Raw genomic sequence first — 12,294 nt, forward strand, 5'->3', positions numbered from 1 at the left:
GAGATAAATAGATATATACACACACACACACACACACACACACACACAAAGATATATATATATATATATATATATATATATATATATATATTTGTAAATGTTGATGAAGACAGTAATTCCGAGACATATTTACATTACCCCTAACTTTAGGTTACAAGAATATTGGTAGGGTCAAAGGGGTGTAACCTCAAAGTTAGTGGTAATTTCACATTAGTAATGAAAATGAAACTTGGACCAAGAAGTATATTTTAAATAAAGGGACATAACAAATAATTAGAGAACTTGCAGCAGGGTAATACCATGTCAAATCTCCTTATCTTAATAAAATACATAATACAAGAGAGAAAGAGGTGCGTTAGGAAAAAAAAATTAGTGATGGTATTGAGGTATATCATAGATGGTGTCAACGCCCAACCACACCACTGGGCCCAGTGATTTTCATGAGAATTAAAAGAATAACATTAAATTAAAAAAACGCACACACACAAACACAACAAAAATTACTAAATCTAGATTTTGTGTAATTGCATTGTACAGGAGCGTGATCAGATTTGATGACATCATGGCTGAGGAAGTTCCATCCAACACTCGAAGTGTACATTTGTGTGTTGAACTATGGGATGGAGTCACTCGATAAAATGCTAAAATTCTGAAAGTTATTAGGAATTTGCAGAAGGAACTAGCATAGTTAAGGAACAACGATGAACAATTGTTGAAATCGAATGAGGAACAATAGAGAATGATCAAAGGAATAAATGGAAAGTCGATCCATAGGACCGTGGAAGTTGAAATGGAGAAAAGTGGAAAAAATGGCACCGATTCATAACCATGAGGAAGTGGGGGGGGGGGTTCAGGTAGGACCTACCGTAGAAGTGAGAATAATAAAAGGAAAATTGAATTGCAGGGGGAATTCTAAAGGATAAAACCCCTATGTTTGATGGGAAAAATGAAGAGGATGGTGAACAATGGTTACTGAACATGACCAAATACTTTCAAGTGTACATGTATGATAGAAACATGAGGCCAGATTCACCATATACTAGTTTCAAGATAAGTTTGCTCTCTACTGGGAAGAGGCTAAAGATGTACATTTACCTGAGGAGAGGACTCTTTCATGGGAGGAGTTCCAAAAACAATTTAAAACTTGATATTTGAGTGAAGAATATTATCATGACCATGCTAAGGAATTCCATGAAATCATTCTTAGACAACTCATGATGGATGAGTATGTGGCAAAACTTACAAAATTTGTACGATATATGCCTTATATTAAAGAATAAAAACATAAGGTGTAGAAGTTCATGAAATCTCTACCTATAGTGTACAAGGAACAAATAGAATTTGACAATCCAAAGACACTAGAAGAAGCAGTGAGAAAAATTAGACTATATTACAAAGAATTGAAAAGTAAGGGGGAGGGGCGGGGGGGGGGGAGCTCTAAATTTTTGCTAAATAAGGATAGAAGCAAAACTATAATTGGCACAAAGAGGAAAAAACCAACATATATTAAAATTTTGAGAAAGGATCACCTATGGAGAAAGTTTAGTGAGGGGAATACAAATCGGTCAGTACAATCATGTGCTAGATCCAAGACCATGAATCTGGATGGAAAGAAAACATTGAGGGAAAGAAAGAGAATCAGTGAAATGTTAGGGACATAGTGAGCCTCATATACTAAGATATTGTCCCCATAATCCCCGATCTTTTCACAATATTCAAGTGGTACAGGAATCCACCACAATGAATGATATTGCTAGAAATATTCCCATGATAAGCATTGTATTTGAGGAGAGACAAGTGGAACACCAATCAACCATGATTAAGATCAAAGGTACTCTCTCCAGCCAACCTATTTATGTTTTAATTCATCGTAGTGCTACTTTAAGTTATATTAGTCATTAGATGGTGGAAAAATGTGCACTTAAAACTGAAAATATAAAATTTCATGGTTGGTACACCTAGAAACTAACAGTAAGAGAAGAGTAAACAACCAAGCCAGCCAATTCCCCTGAGACTTAAATGGTTATTTAACCATTATAAATCTAAGTGTTCTCCTATAGCGTTGTATGACACACTAAATGGTATGGATTGGCTTGATAAAAAGGGGGGAATAATAAAGCGAGAAAATTATGTTGTGTGAATTCGAAAGGACAAACAAAAATTATTGAAGGGGTGCCCCAACGCATATGAATACAAGAAACTCCAATCATGCAAATAAAAAATAGTGCGTGGAAGGGCTGTCAATTATTTCTGATTCAGTTGGAGGAGGATAGCTAGCACATGAAAGATATATCCTTGTATACTTTACCCATCACTAAGAATTTCCAAGATGTTCTCCCAGAGAAGATTCCCATCTTATCCCCGCACTGGGACATCGATTTTTCCATTGATTTAATCCCCAAGACAACACAAGTGTCTAGAGCACCCCACTAAATGAGTCCACCTGAGTTGTTGGAAATGGAAAACGTAGCTGCAAGAGTTGTTCGATAATGTCTACATCAAGTGTAGGGTGTCACCTTTGGGGGCACACATATTATCCATTGAGAAGAAAGATGGAAAATTTAGAACGTGCATTGATTAAAGACATCTGAACAAGTTAAATATAAAAAAAAATATTGATTGCCCTGTATTGATGACTTACTTGATCAAGTAAGAGGGGAAACAATATTCTCAAAGATTATTTGAGAAAAGGATATCACTAATTAAGAATTAAGTGGGAGGATGTTGATAAGACAATGTTTAGGACCAGATATGCACAATGTTTTTCGACTCCATGGAATACCCAAGATGATACTATCCAATAGGGATACTAAATTTATCTCCAACTTCTGGAAGGGAAAATTTAGCAACATGGACACCAAATTAAGCTTTCGTACATCATACCATCCCCAAACCGATGGAAAAGACATAAAGAATGACTCAAATTTTGGAATACATGCTCAAAATGTATTTTATGGATCAGCTAACAAAATGGGAGGAATCTTGAATTTAGTGGAATTTCCCTACAATAACAGTTACCAGGCTTCCACTAAAATGATCCCATTTCAAGCCTTGTATGGCTGAAAATGCCATACACCTCTTAGTTGGATTCAACCAAAGGATAAATTGATTCTTTGGTCAGACACATTGTAGGAAATGGAGCAGACAGTGTGAAGGATTCAGAAGAATAGTAAGGCATCACAAGATCAATGAAAGAGTTACAAAAATGAAAAGAGAGCACACAAGGAGTTTAAAGTGGGGGATCATATCTAAGTGAGAGTAAAACCCTAAAAAAATACACTAAGAATGGATGGAGCAGGACCTGTAGCTTACCAACTAGCACTAACTAATCAGATTAAAGTTCATAATTTTTTGATGTTTCCTTGCTTAAGGAGTATATACACGATGATGCTCATATTATTTACTGGAAAGTGTTATTGGTGGAACCCGAAGGAGACTTCATGGAAAAAAGATCTATATTTTTTATCAGAAAGAGATCTATATCAGGAATCGACTCATCCATAGGGTTAAAGTGCAGTGCAATCACTATACTCCTGCAGAGGCTACCTAGGAGCAAGAAGGTGAAATGTAAAAACATTTTCCACTAATTTTTTAGCAAAAAATATATAAAAATTAAACATGGAGGACAACGTGAATTTCATGTGGGAAGGATGTAATATCCCCCTAATATGTAATCATGATTTAATTACCTGTGTTGGTAAGAATTGTAGTGAAGCCATGGAAGTACATTGGATAAGTTATTATACATAAATATTTATATTTTATTAATATAAATAATTTGATGTACTTGGAGAAGACACTCAAAAATGATATTGCTTACCAAATATCGAAAAAAAAAAGTGAAACAATCTCATTGATAAATGAGATTTGATAAAATCTTCATGATAACAATCCTAGAAAATTTCTAGATAAGAGTAGGGGCTAAGTGATCAAAAAACCTTAGAATTGGGTAGCTGAAGAAAGATGCTATGCTAGTTCAACTCAAAGCACCGAATGAGAAAAATGTGGGCTTTAAAGGAAAAAGCCTAGGCATTTTTGCAATGAAGCCCATAATAGTGGGATGCCGCTAAAATGGAAACAATATCATGAAGAAGGGTATAAGATACCCATAGAGAGAATTGATGGGGTTGTTGACTCTCTAGAAAACTCATTCTTGGCTTGGGGGGAACTGGATGACAATCTGAGGTTGGGTGGTCCATGTCCTTCTCCAGTGCAAATTCTACATTGAGAAGAAATTTAGTTTTATGGTTAGATATATAAATGCTAATGCATAATTGTGTCATTTATTGGAATTTATGTAGCTCAAATAGTCGATGAATGTGCAACATTAGAATACTTAAAATGGATGGGGGACTGATAATTAACTAGCTAGAAACTATCGGTTAGAGAGCTAAAGTAAGAAGATACTAAGTTTTTTCTATGTCTGAAAAATAAAATAATAAAAGCAATTAAATAGTATAATTTTAGAAGAGATATCACAAATCTTGTTTTGTTATGTAAATTATTCGGGTTCAAACCTGTGTTGTTAAATTAGGTAGTGACATTGATATGAGGGGCACAACCCTGAATGTTAATGTTAATTGAGTACAACTTGAGCGACAATCTGTAATTAATATACAACATTGCATGTAGTAGATTATAAAAGTTGTATTTTAACATATATTAATGCGGGTAGAATAATATCAGTTTTTTATTTTGATGTAATTTGAAGGTTATAAAGATATACTATAACACAATACATCTATAATTATAAAAGAACCAAACTAAAAATACCAATCAAATTCATCAATATTAGAAGCAAGTGAATTATTGAAATTTTGGAATTAAATGAATACGCATATATTAGTAAAAATCCAAGCTTGTTGTTACAATATCTTGGCTACCATTTATGATTTATGGATTTCATAGGAAAGAGACTAAAATAGAAATTGGATCCTATCTCACATTCACAAAGATTTAAGTAAAATCATTTAGTGACTAGGCTAGAAGTATATAAAAAAGGACTATGTCTTACGAATTGGTAGAAACACAGTAATATAAATTCAAAATTACAATGTACTTTTAAGAGATTATCCACTTGTGAAAATACACTTATAATCATTAAAGATGGGCACAAAGGCATGAGGCAACCTAAATATTAAGAACAAAAATAGAAACCGATCACATATGGAGCCAATGAAAATTAGATTAAGATACAAAAAACTATCAGTGTGTCTGTGAGCTATGACTATGAATCCAGGCATCATATATTACCAACCGTTCAAACAGGCATGTCAAATAAAAAAGAACCTTCAATTGACAACATTAATTACAGTGGTTATACCACTACATAATAGTTCTGAAATTCATAAGTGAAGAAAATAGGAATCGTAACGCAAAATATTTACACATTACACAATAGTATACAAAATTTCTATTCATATCCAATAGTGCACGAGTGCTAACGATATATTCAGTAAAAACAAATTACGTAATTAGTAACTGGAGAGTAATCGCATATGAGAATCATAGAGATTCTTTGATAACCCCGCCACCCCCATGTATGTTAAAAGTACCAAACCAATGGTGGAAATATGCTGGGAGGAAAAGTGCAACGGTGATTTCCTCAATACAGAAGCCTAGCGGAAAAGAAAATCGAGCCAATAAGAGACCTATGATGCCATGGAAAACAACTAGGCGTAAACAAATGTGAGGTACAGTAGAGGTCATAATCAGTAACCGATTATAAAATAATGTAGGGTAAGATGGAAATAAATAACAACAAAAAACATGCAACAACCCATTAGATTCATGAATCTAACAAAGGGAAAAATTATTTTTCCTTGCCATGAGAAAAACACCAGAGAGGAGACGTCAATCCAACTTGTGTAAGCTATAGGATGGCTAACCTCTTTACTAAAATTCCACCATAAAATGGTGAGGGGAAAGTGGAGAAGTGCAAGCAGCCCAATTTTGTGACCATAAGAGCATGTACAGAGAAGAAAAGTAATAAATTATGTAAGGAGAAACCTCTGGACTAGAAATACTCTTAAAAGGAGTGAAGGGGCCAGCTTCCGCTTAAACCCTAATAGTCATGTCGAAAAATTGTAGCCTTCTCTCCAGTTACACTAAAAGAAAAACAAACTAGATGAATTACGAAGAGAAGTTGGAATTAAACCTTTAATATAAATATAAATCTAGGTGTTTTTCCCAATATAGACAAAAAAATACAAAATTAAATTCCTTCATATGTAATGCTCAAGTGATAAATTATGTACCTGGTAGCACCGAGGTGCTTAGTCAAATCAGAAGCAGTAAATCTGACATCTAAGGGCTTGCATTATCGGCCTTGAGGACTTTGGTGTCCCTGCAAAAGGAGGCCAACGCCTTTACAGATATAGGGGAAAAAAACTAAAAACCATGAATTAAAAATTAAATTGAAACCTACGTTGATAAACTTACCCTAAAACAAATATACATGATTACAAGGTAGCAATCTTGAGCCGGAATTTGTAGATTGCTCTTGGAGGGAAGGGATAAACTCTCACTAATGGTCAAAGATAAACATTTGTCAAGATAGGGGAAGGGGTTAACATATTAAGTATTCAGTCCAACAAGCTGGAATGAAGCATCAAATTGAAAGAAATACAGTGGTAAATACTTATGCTTGGAACAAGATCATGGAAATGGAGTAACAAGGAATCTATGCTAGTGCCGAGGGCCAAGTGCTTAGAAGGGGTCGATGCGTGCATTGCTACCACTAGGAGGAGAAGCTTGTAGTGACTGAACCAAATTATCTGAATGATAAAAGGGATAGAATTACAAATTTGTTATGATTAGACATGTGGATTTGATGCATTGATGTCACGTCCTTCATCCCCAGCATCCACAGGCTAACATAATTAACAACCCTTATTTGATCACATGATCTACACATAATTAACAACCCTTATTTGATCACATGATCTACACAGTACAACTAATAGGTGGAGGGGATTGAGAGGAAAATTAGAGTTTTCAAAAGAAATGGCACCATGCTTATGGGGCCGCATTAAGCAATGTGCCAAGGGTTAGCGTCAATGGTGTGATACATTTTGAAAGAACTTAGGAGGAGGCTCTAAGGCTCTCCTTGAAAACCTTTCGAATTTAAAATGGGAGTATAATAATATATATTTATATGTGCATGGCAGCCAAGACACTAATTCAAAGACATATTTACATTACCCCTAACTTGAGGTTACGATAATATTGGTAGGGTCAAAGGAGTATTCCCTCAACATTAGTGGTAATAGAACATTAGTCAAGAAAGGTGCCAAGGGTTAGCATCAATGGTTTGATACATTTTGAAAAAACTTAGGAGGAGGCTCTAAGGCTCTCCTTGAAAACCTTTCGAATTTAAAATGGGAGTATAAGACTATATATTTATGTGTGCATGCCAACCAAGACACTAATTTCAAGAAATATTTACATTACCCCTAACTTGAGGTTACAATAATATTGGTAGGGTCAAAGGAGTATTCCCTCAACATTAGTGGTAATAGAACGTTAGTCATCAAAACAAAAATGGGACCAAGAATTATCTTTTAATTAAGGGAAAACAACAAATAATTAAAAAACTTGCAGTAATACCATGTCAAATCTCCTTATCCTAATAAAATAAATAATGCAAGAGAGAAAGAGGTGCCTTGGGATAGATCTTTTGGAGAAAAACACTATCATGTTATTTTTTGTTTAATATGAAAGGTAGTTGCATGTATGAAATTATAACTATTTTACTAACTTGTTTGAAATGGATCATTTTATACAAGAAAGTTATTGTAAATAGCTCCTATGTAAAAATTGGTTTTGGAAGATGCATTCACATGCATAAGTATAGAATATATTTCACTAATCCCTTTTGAAAAGGCAAAATAATAGTAGGTAGGAAGAAAATTTCTTGTTGGGCTAGTTCTCCTGAAAGCTTATTATGAATTTTCATGAACAAGAACAATATCTAGTATGTTAGCGTTTGTTTGGAAATAATATGGAAGTGCATGGAAGATTATGTTAGCTTTTTGTTAGAAAGATGATGCTTGATGGTGATTTTCTTGCTACTAATGCATGCGTAGTGATGTTAAATAATATAATTAATTACATTATGTTTATGATATATACATGCACACGAATAGATGTCAAAGCGTCATTAATAAGTGTTCTTATGAAAGAAATGACATGAAATGATGGTGAATTGTGCAAAGGATAATTCACATTTAAAATTATGGTAGATAAAGCTTTGTTGGTCCATGCAGATTTAGGAATGCTAACTGTTAGATGATCGCCAAATGGGAAGAACTATGTTGCAAAGACTTAATGTTCATGGCTTCATGGGTAAATGATATTAGTGTTTTTGTAATAACCTATAAGTTATCCTTCAATTCAGATGATAGTTATTTGTACCATTTAAAAAAAAAAGGTTAAAGGATGGACTCCCTTACAACCCATTCAGTGAGGGGTAAACACCCTCACAAGTGTTTAATAATAAAATTAAATGTTCACTGGTTTTTGTCCTACAAGGTTTCCAGGGTATATTAGTGTCTAATGATGTGATTTATTGTTGTGTCTTGCTTACATAACGTGATGGTTATATTATCAAGAATGTGATTAAATAACTGAGTTAAAATAATCATGGAATTGATGCAATGTTACATTGATAAGTTTAAGTGAATATGCTTCAACAATGGTTGTAAATGGTTGTGTAATTCAACATTATTTTATTAATATTTCTCTATTTAATGTTTATGCTTATTCTATTGATCATTGAGGGAATATAAAAATTGATTTAGAAAGTTACACATTGGTAAATGATGAAAACATTTCCTAACTCCATGCATTTTCCTGTGAGGTTAACGGGGGATGTTACAAGTGTTATCAAAGTCAAAGGTTCCAACACTAGTGCCCTTTGGGACTCATTAAGAAAACAAAAAGTAGACGCATCATGCTAGTGGGCATTGTCTCAGGTATGATTCTAATTGAACTTGTATTAGGCTAAAATTAACATGAGAAGATGATGCATGATTAATGAACACATTAAAGAGTGGAAAGTTATAATGCTTCCTTAAAAAATTTCTCATGAAATTTAAATATGGATGTGCATAAAAGATAATAAAACCTTTGTTGCACGTATAAACAATCATGAGCACTCACTGGTTATAGTGGTTGTTAATTTCCAACTTTTGCATGCATACTATTACAAGAACAATTATGCTACATATTTTTTTTACTAAAGTTACAATGCACTTCTAATAAATAATCAATGGATGTATAATTTGTGTGTTAACTAAAGAATGTAGAAGTTGGGGTTGACCTTGAAGAACCTATTTAGATGTAAACAATGAAAGAACCTATTTAGATGAGGCAAGTCGAATTCGAATAGTAAGCAATGAGTCAAGTCGAATTCATATAGTGAACTCAAATTCAATGAAAAATCATAGTAGCATGCTTTTGGGTTGTCTTTCATCATGTAGAATTGTAGATGAAATTTTGCATTCCACGTGTTCGATAAAATTGTTAAATGAGATCCAAAGTCTTCCTATTTTAAAGGATTTCATCCCTAGGAGGGTTTGATGTGATTCAGGTTAGCCTCAGGGAGTATTGATTCGATATTTCCATGTAACCCCCAATTTGATTCCCAAAGAGTGATTTTCAGACTCGGATTCCATAATCTGGTTGAGTTTGTTGATTTTCACTTCCATGTATGGATTGTTAATTGTATTGTTTTGTAGAAATTTTACAATTGATGACAATTCATGCTATTTTGAAAATTCTAGTTATATTGTCTCTTTGATATTTTAAACATATTTATGGAAATATATTTCATGTCTCGTAACTATTTGTTAAAATGCCTCAATGGAGGTAGATCAGATGTTTGCAAATTGTTGGTTAAAATTCTTCAACGGTTGTAGATTGCATGCTTGCAATCTATTTGTTAAAATTACTCAATTGCTGTAGATTTCATGCTTGCAAACTATTTGATAAACTTCCACAACGGTTGTAGATTTCAAGATTGCAAATTGTTTGTCCAAGGTTCCCCAATGGTTGTCACTTACATGGTGCAACCTAATTGTAAAGAAAAAAAATCATATTTTGTGTCGTAGTGTTCAATGAGACTATTATTTCTATATAATATTGATGGTTGGTAAGGTGGGACCTTACAAAAGGTATAATTCTATGGTAAGAAAGATATCTTAATGTTGTTTTTCTAAGTTCCATGATTTTTGTTATGTGGAAATTTGGAATGTATACCACTTGAATGCCATTTGAGGGACTGTCTTCAATGTATTTTTACATATTGTGGGAACCATGTTGAGGGTAAAGTATGGATGCATGATGTACATAAATTTTCATTTTCTTTAACGACAACATGAAAATGGACAGTTATGTAAATTACGAAGGATTTTTAGACGTTTACTATTTTTAGACATTGAATTCTATAGGATTAAATGGCTATGGAAGCCATGATGGGAATGATGTGATTATGTAATACTTTATTTTACTTTGGAGTTAACAAATACATTCTTTGGGATAATCAGGAAATAAATCTAGAGTATTAGAAGAATTCTTTCAATCTTATGAAACGTTTTTGGTGGTTATGTCCATGATGGACCTTCCCTAAAAGTGTCCGAAAAATTCATAGCAGAAAATAATAAAAAGGAAAATATTAACATAATGGGAGAGAACTATTATGTTAATCACTTAGTTGGATAGAAATACTAAGTGGGGTGAAATAAATCAAAGTGCGAAACAAAGGTGTGCTTTAAGGAAAAGGAAAATAATATTTTTCAAAAGTAATATAAAAGAAAAAGGCTTAGGCAAGAGGTTGACAGAGCTTAAAGTAGTACGATGTTAAAAATTTGTTGGGAAGAAAACACCAAGGAATGATCAATGAAGTTGTTGAAGCCAATGGAAAGTATATATTAGCTCGATGGGGAACTATTCGAGATAGATCATAGTTGGGTGGAATATGCTCAGTTCCTGAATAATTCTGAGACATTAATTACAACTTGATAAATTTTTGCCTATATTTTGCTATTGATTTCAAAATATTCTAATGTTGTCGGATGTTAGAATAGACCGTAAGTTGCATGTCTCTAATTTATTATATGTGTTATAGTTCTACATGCATGATCTACTAATTTATCTAAGTGACAATTTGGATGAAATAGGTTGTGTTTGAAAGTTTGTAAAAGCAAATGTACATGTCTGAAATGAATTATCTGTATGCATGCATAGAGGAAATAAATTGTTAATGTATGTACTTATGATTTAACTTATGACGGAAATAGTGAGAATAGAGAAAAATAGCTAGGCATAATTGCCATGAGCTTGAATTTGATTGGAATTACTCTTGGAAAGAAAGACAATAATTTGCAAACAACACCAGTGGGAAAGAAAGACTCATGTAACCCAAAAATAAAAGATAACATGCACTTGATGTTGTTTTCTATTGCTTTGATGATTAAAGGGTTGGTGTTGTCTAAGTACTTGTGGAAGTATTATGATTAAAGTGTTATTTGACATTTCATTAGTAATTGATAATGAAAAGCTTTTCATTTCATAATCATTATCGACTTTTCTTATTAAACTGAAAATCCTTCTTTATGAAGGGAAATGATTCAATTTTTTGTGTTTTTTAGATTTTTATATTATGAGTAAAATTTAAATTTCTAACAAGAGAAGAACACTGAGGAGGGTCTTCTCTTTAAGGAGGGGAATATGTAATATCCCTGACCTAAGCTATCATAAAAACTCTCATAAAATGAGGGTCCTTAGATAATTAAAGATTATTAATTCTTATATCGATATTAAGTGAAGAATATTCTTGTACTTCTTAATTATAAGAATATTACAAGAATTAATTATTAATTCTTTTATTTTGAAGAATTTATATTGTTTTATCTAAATAAATTATATTTCCAGGTTGGTATATTTTATGAATTTTAGAAATAATGAGTAATAGTTTTAGAAAAGCTATGGATAAGTGATATTTTGTTCATATGGAAAAGGAAAATACATATTGAAAAGGAAAGCATGAGATATTTATGTATAATTTATGGAGTGATCTTAGAATTTATGAAAAATGTGATTTATGGAGTGATTTATGGGTGATTTATGGATATTTTTTTGGATTTAGAAAATCTATTGCATTTTCTCAATTCTACTTATTGTAAACCTATGGGAAAATATCAGAACTAATGACATAATACATGTAGAATGGAGCTAAGAGAGAAGAAGGAGGAATTTCAGACATGGATTAAAAGATAAGTAACTTTGCTTTTT

The sequence above is a fragment of the Pinus tabuliformis genome, chromosome 6, assembly GCF_031772625.1.
Source record: "Pinus tabuliformis cultivar Carrire ecotype Pingquan chromosome 6, CPIR1, whole genome shotgun sequence".
Lineage (NCBI taxonomy): Eukaryota > Viridiplantae > Streptophyta > Pinopsida > Pinales > Pinaceae > Pinus > Pinus tabuliformis.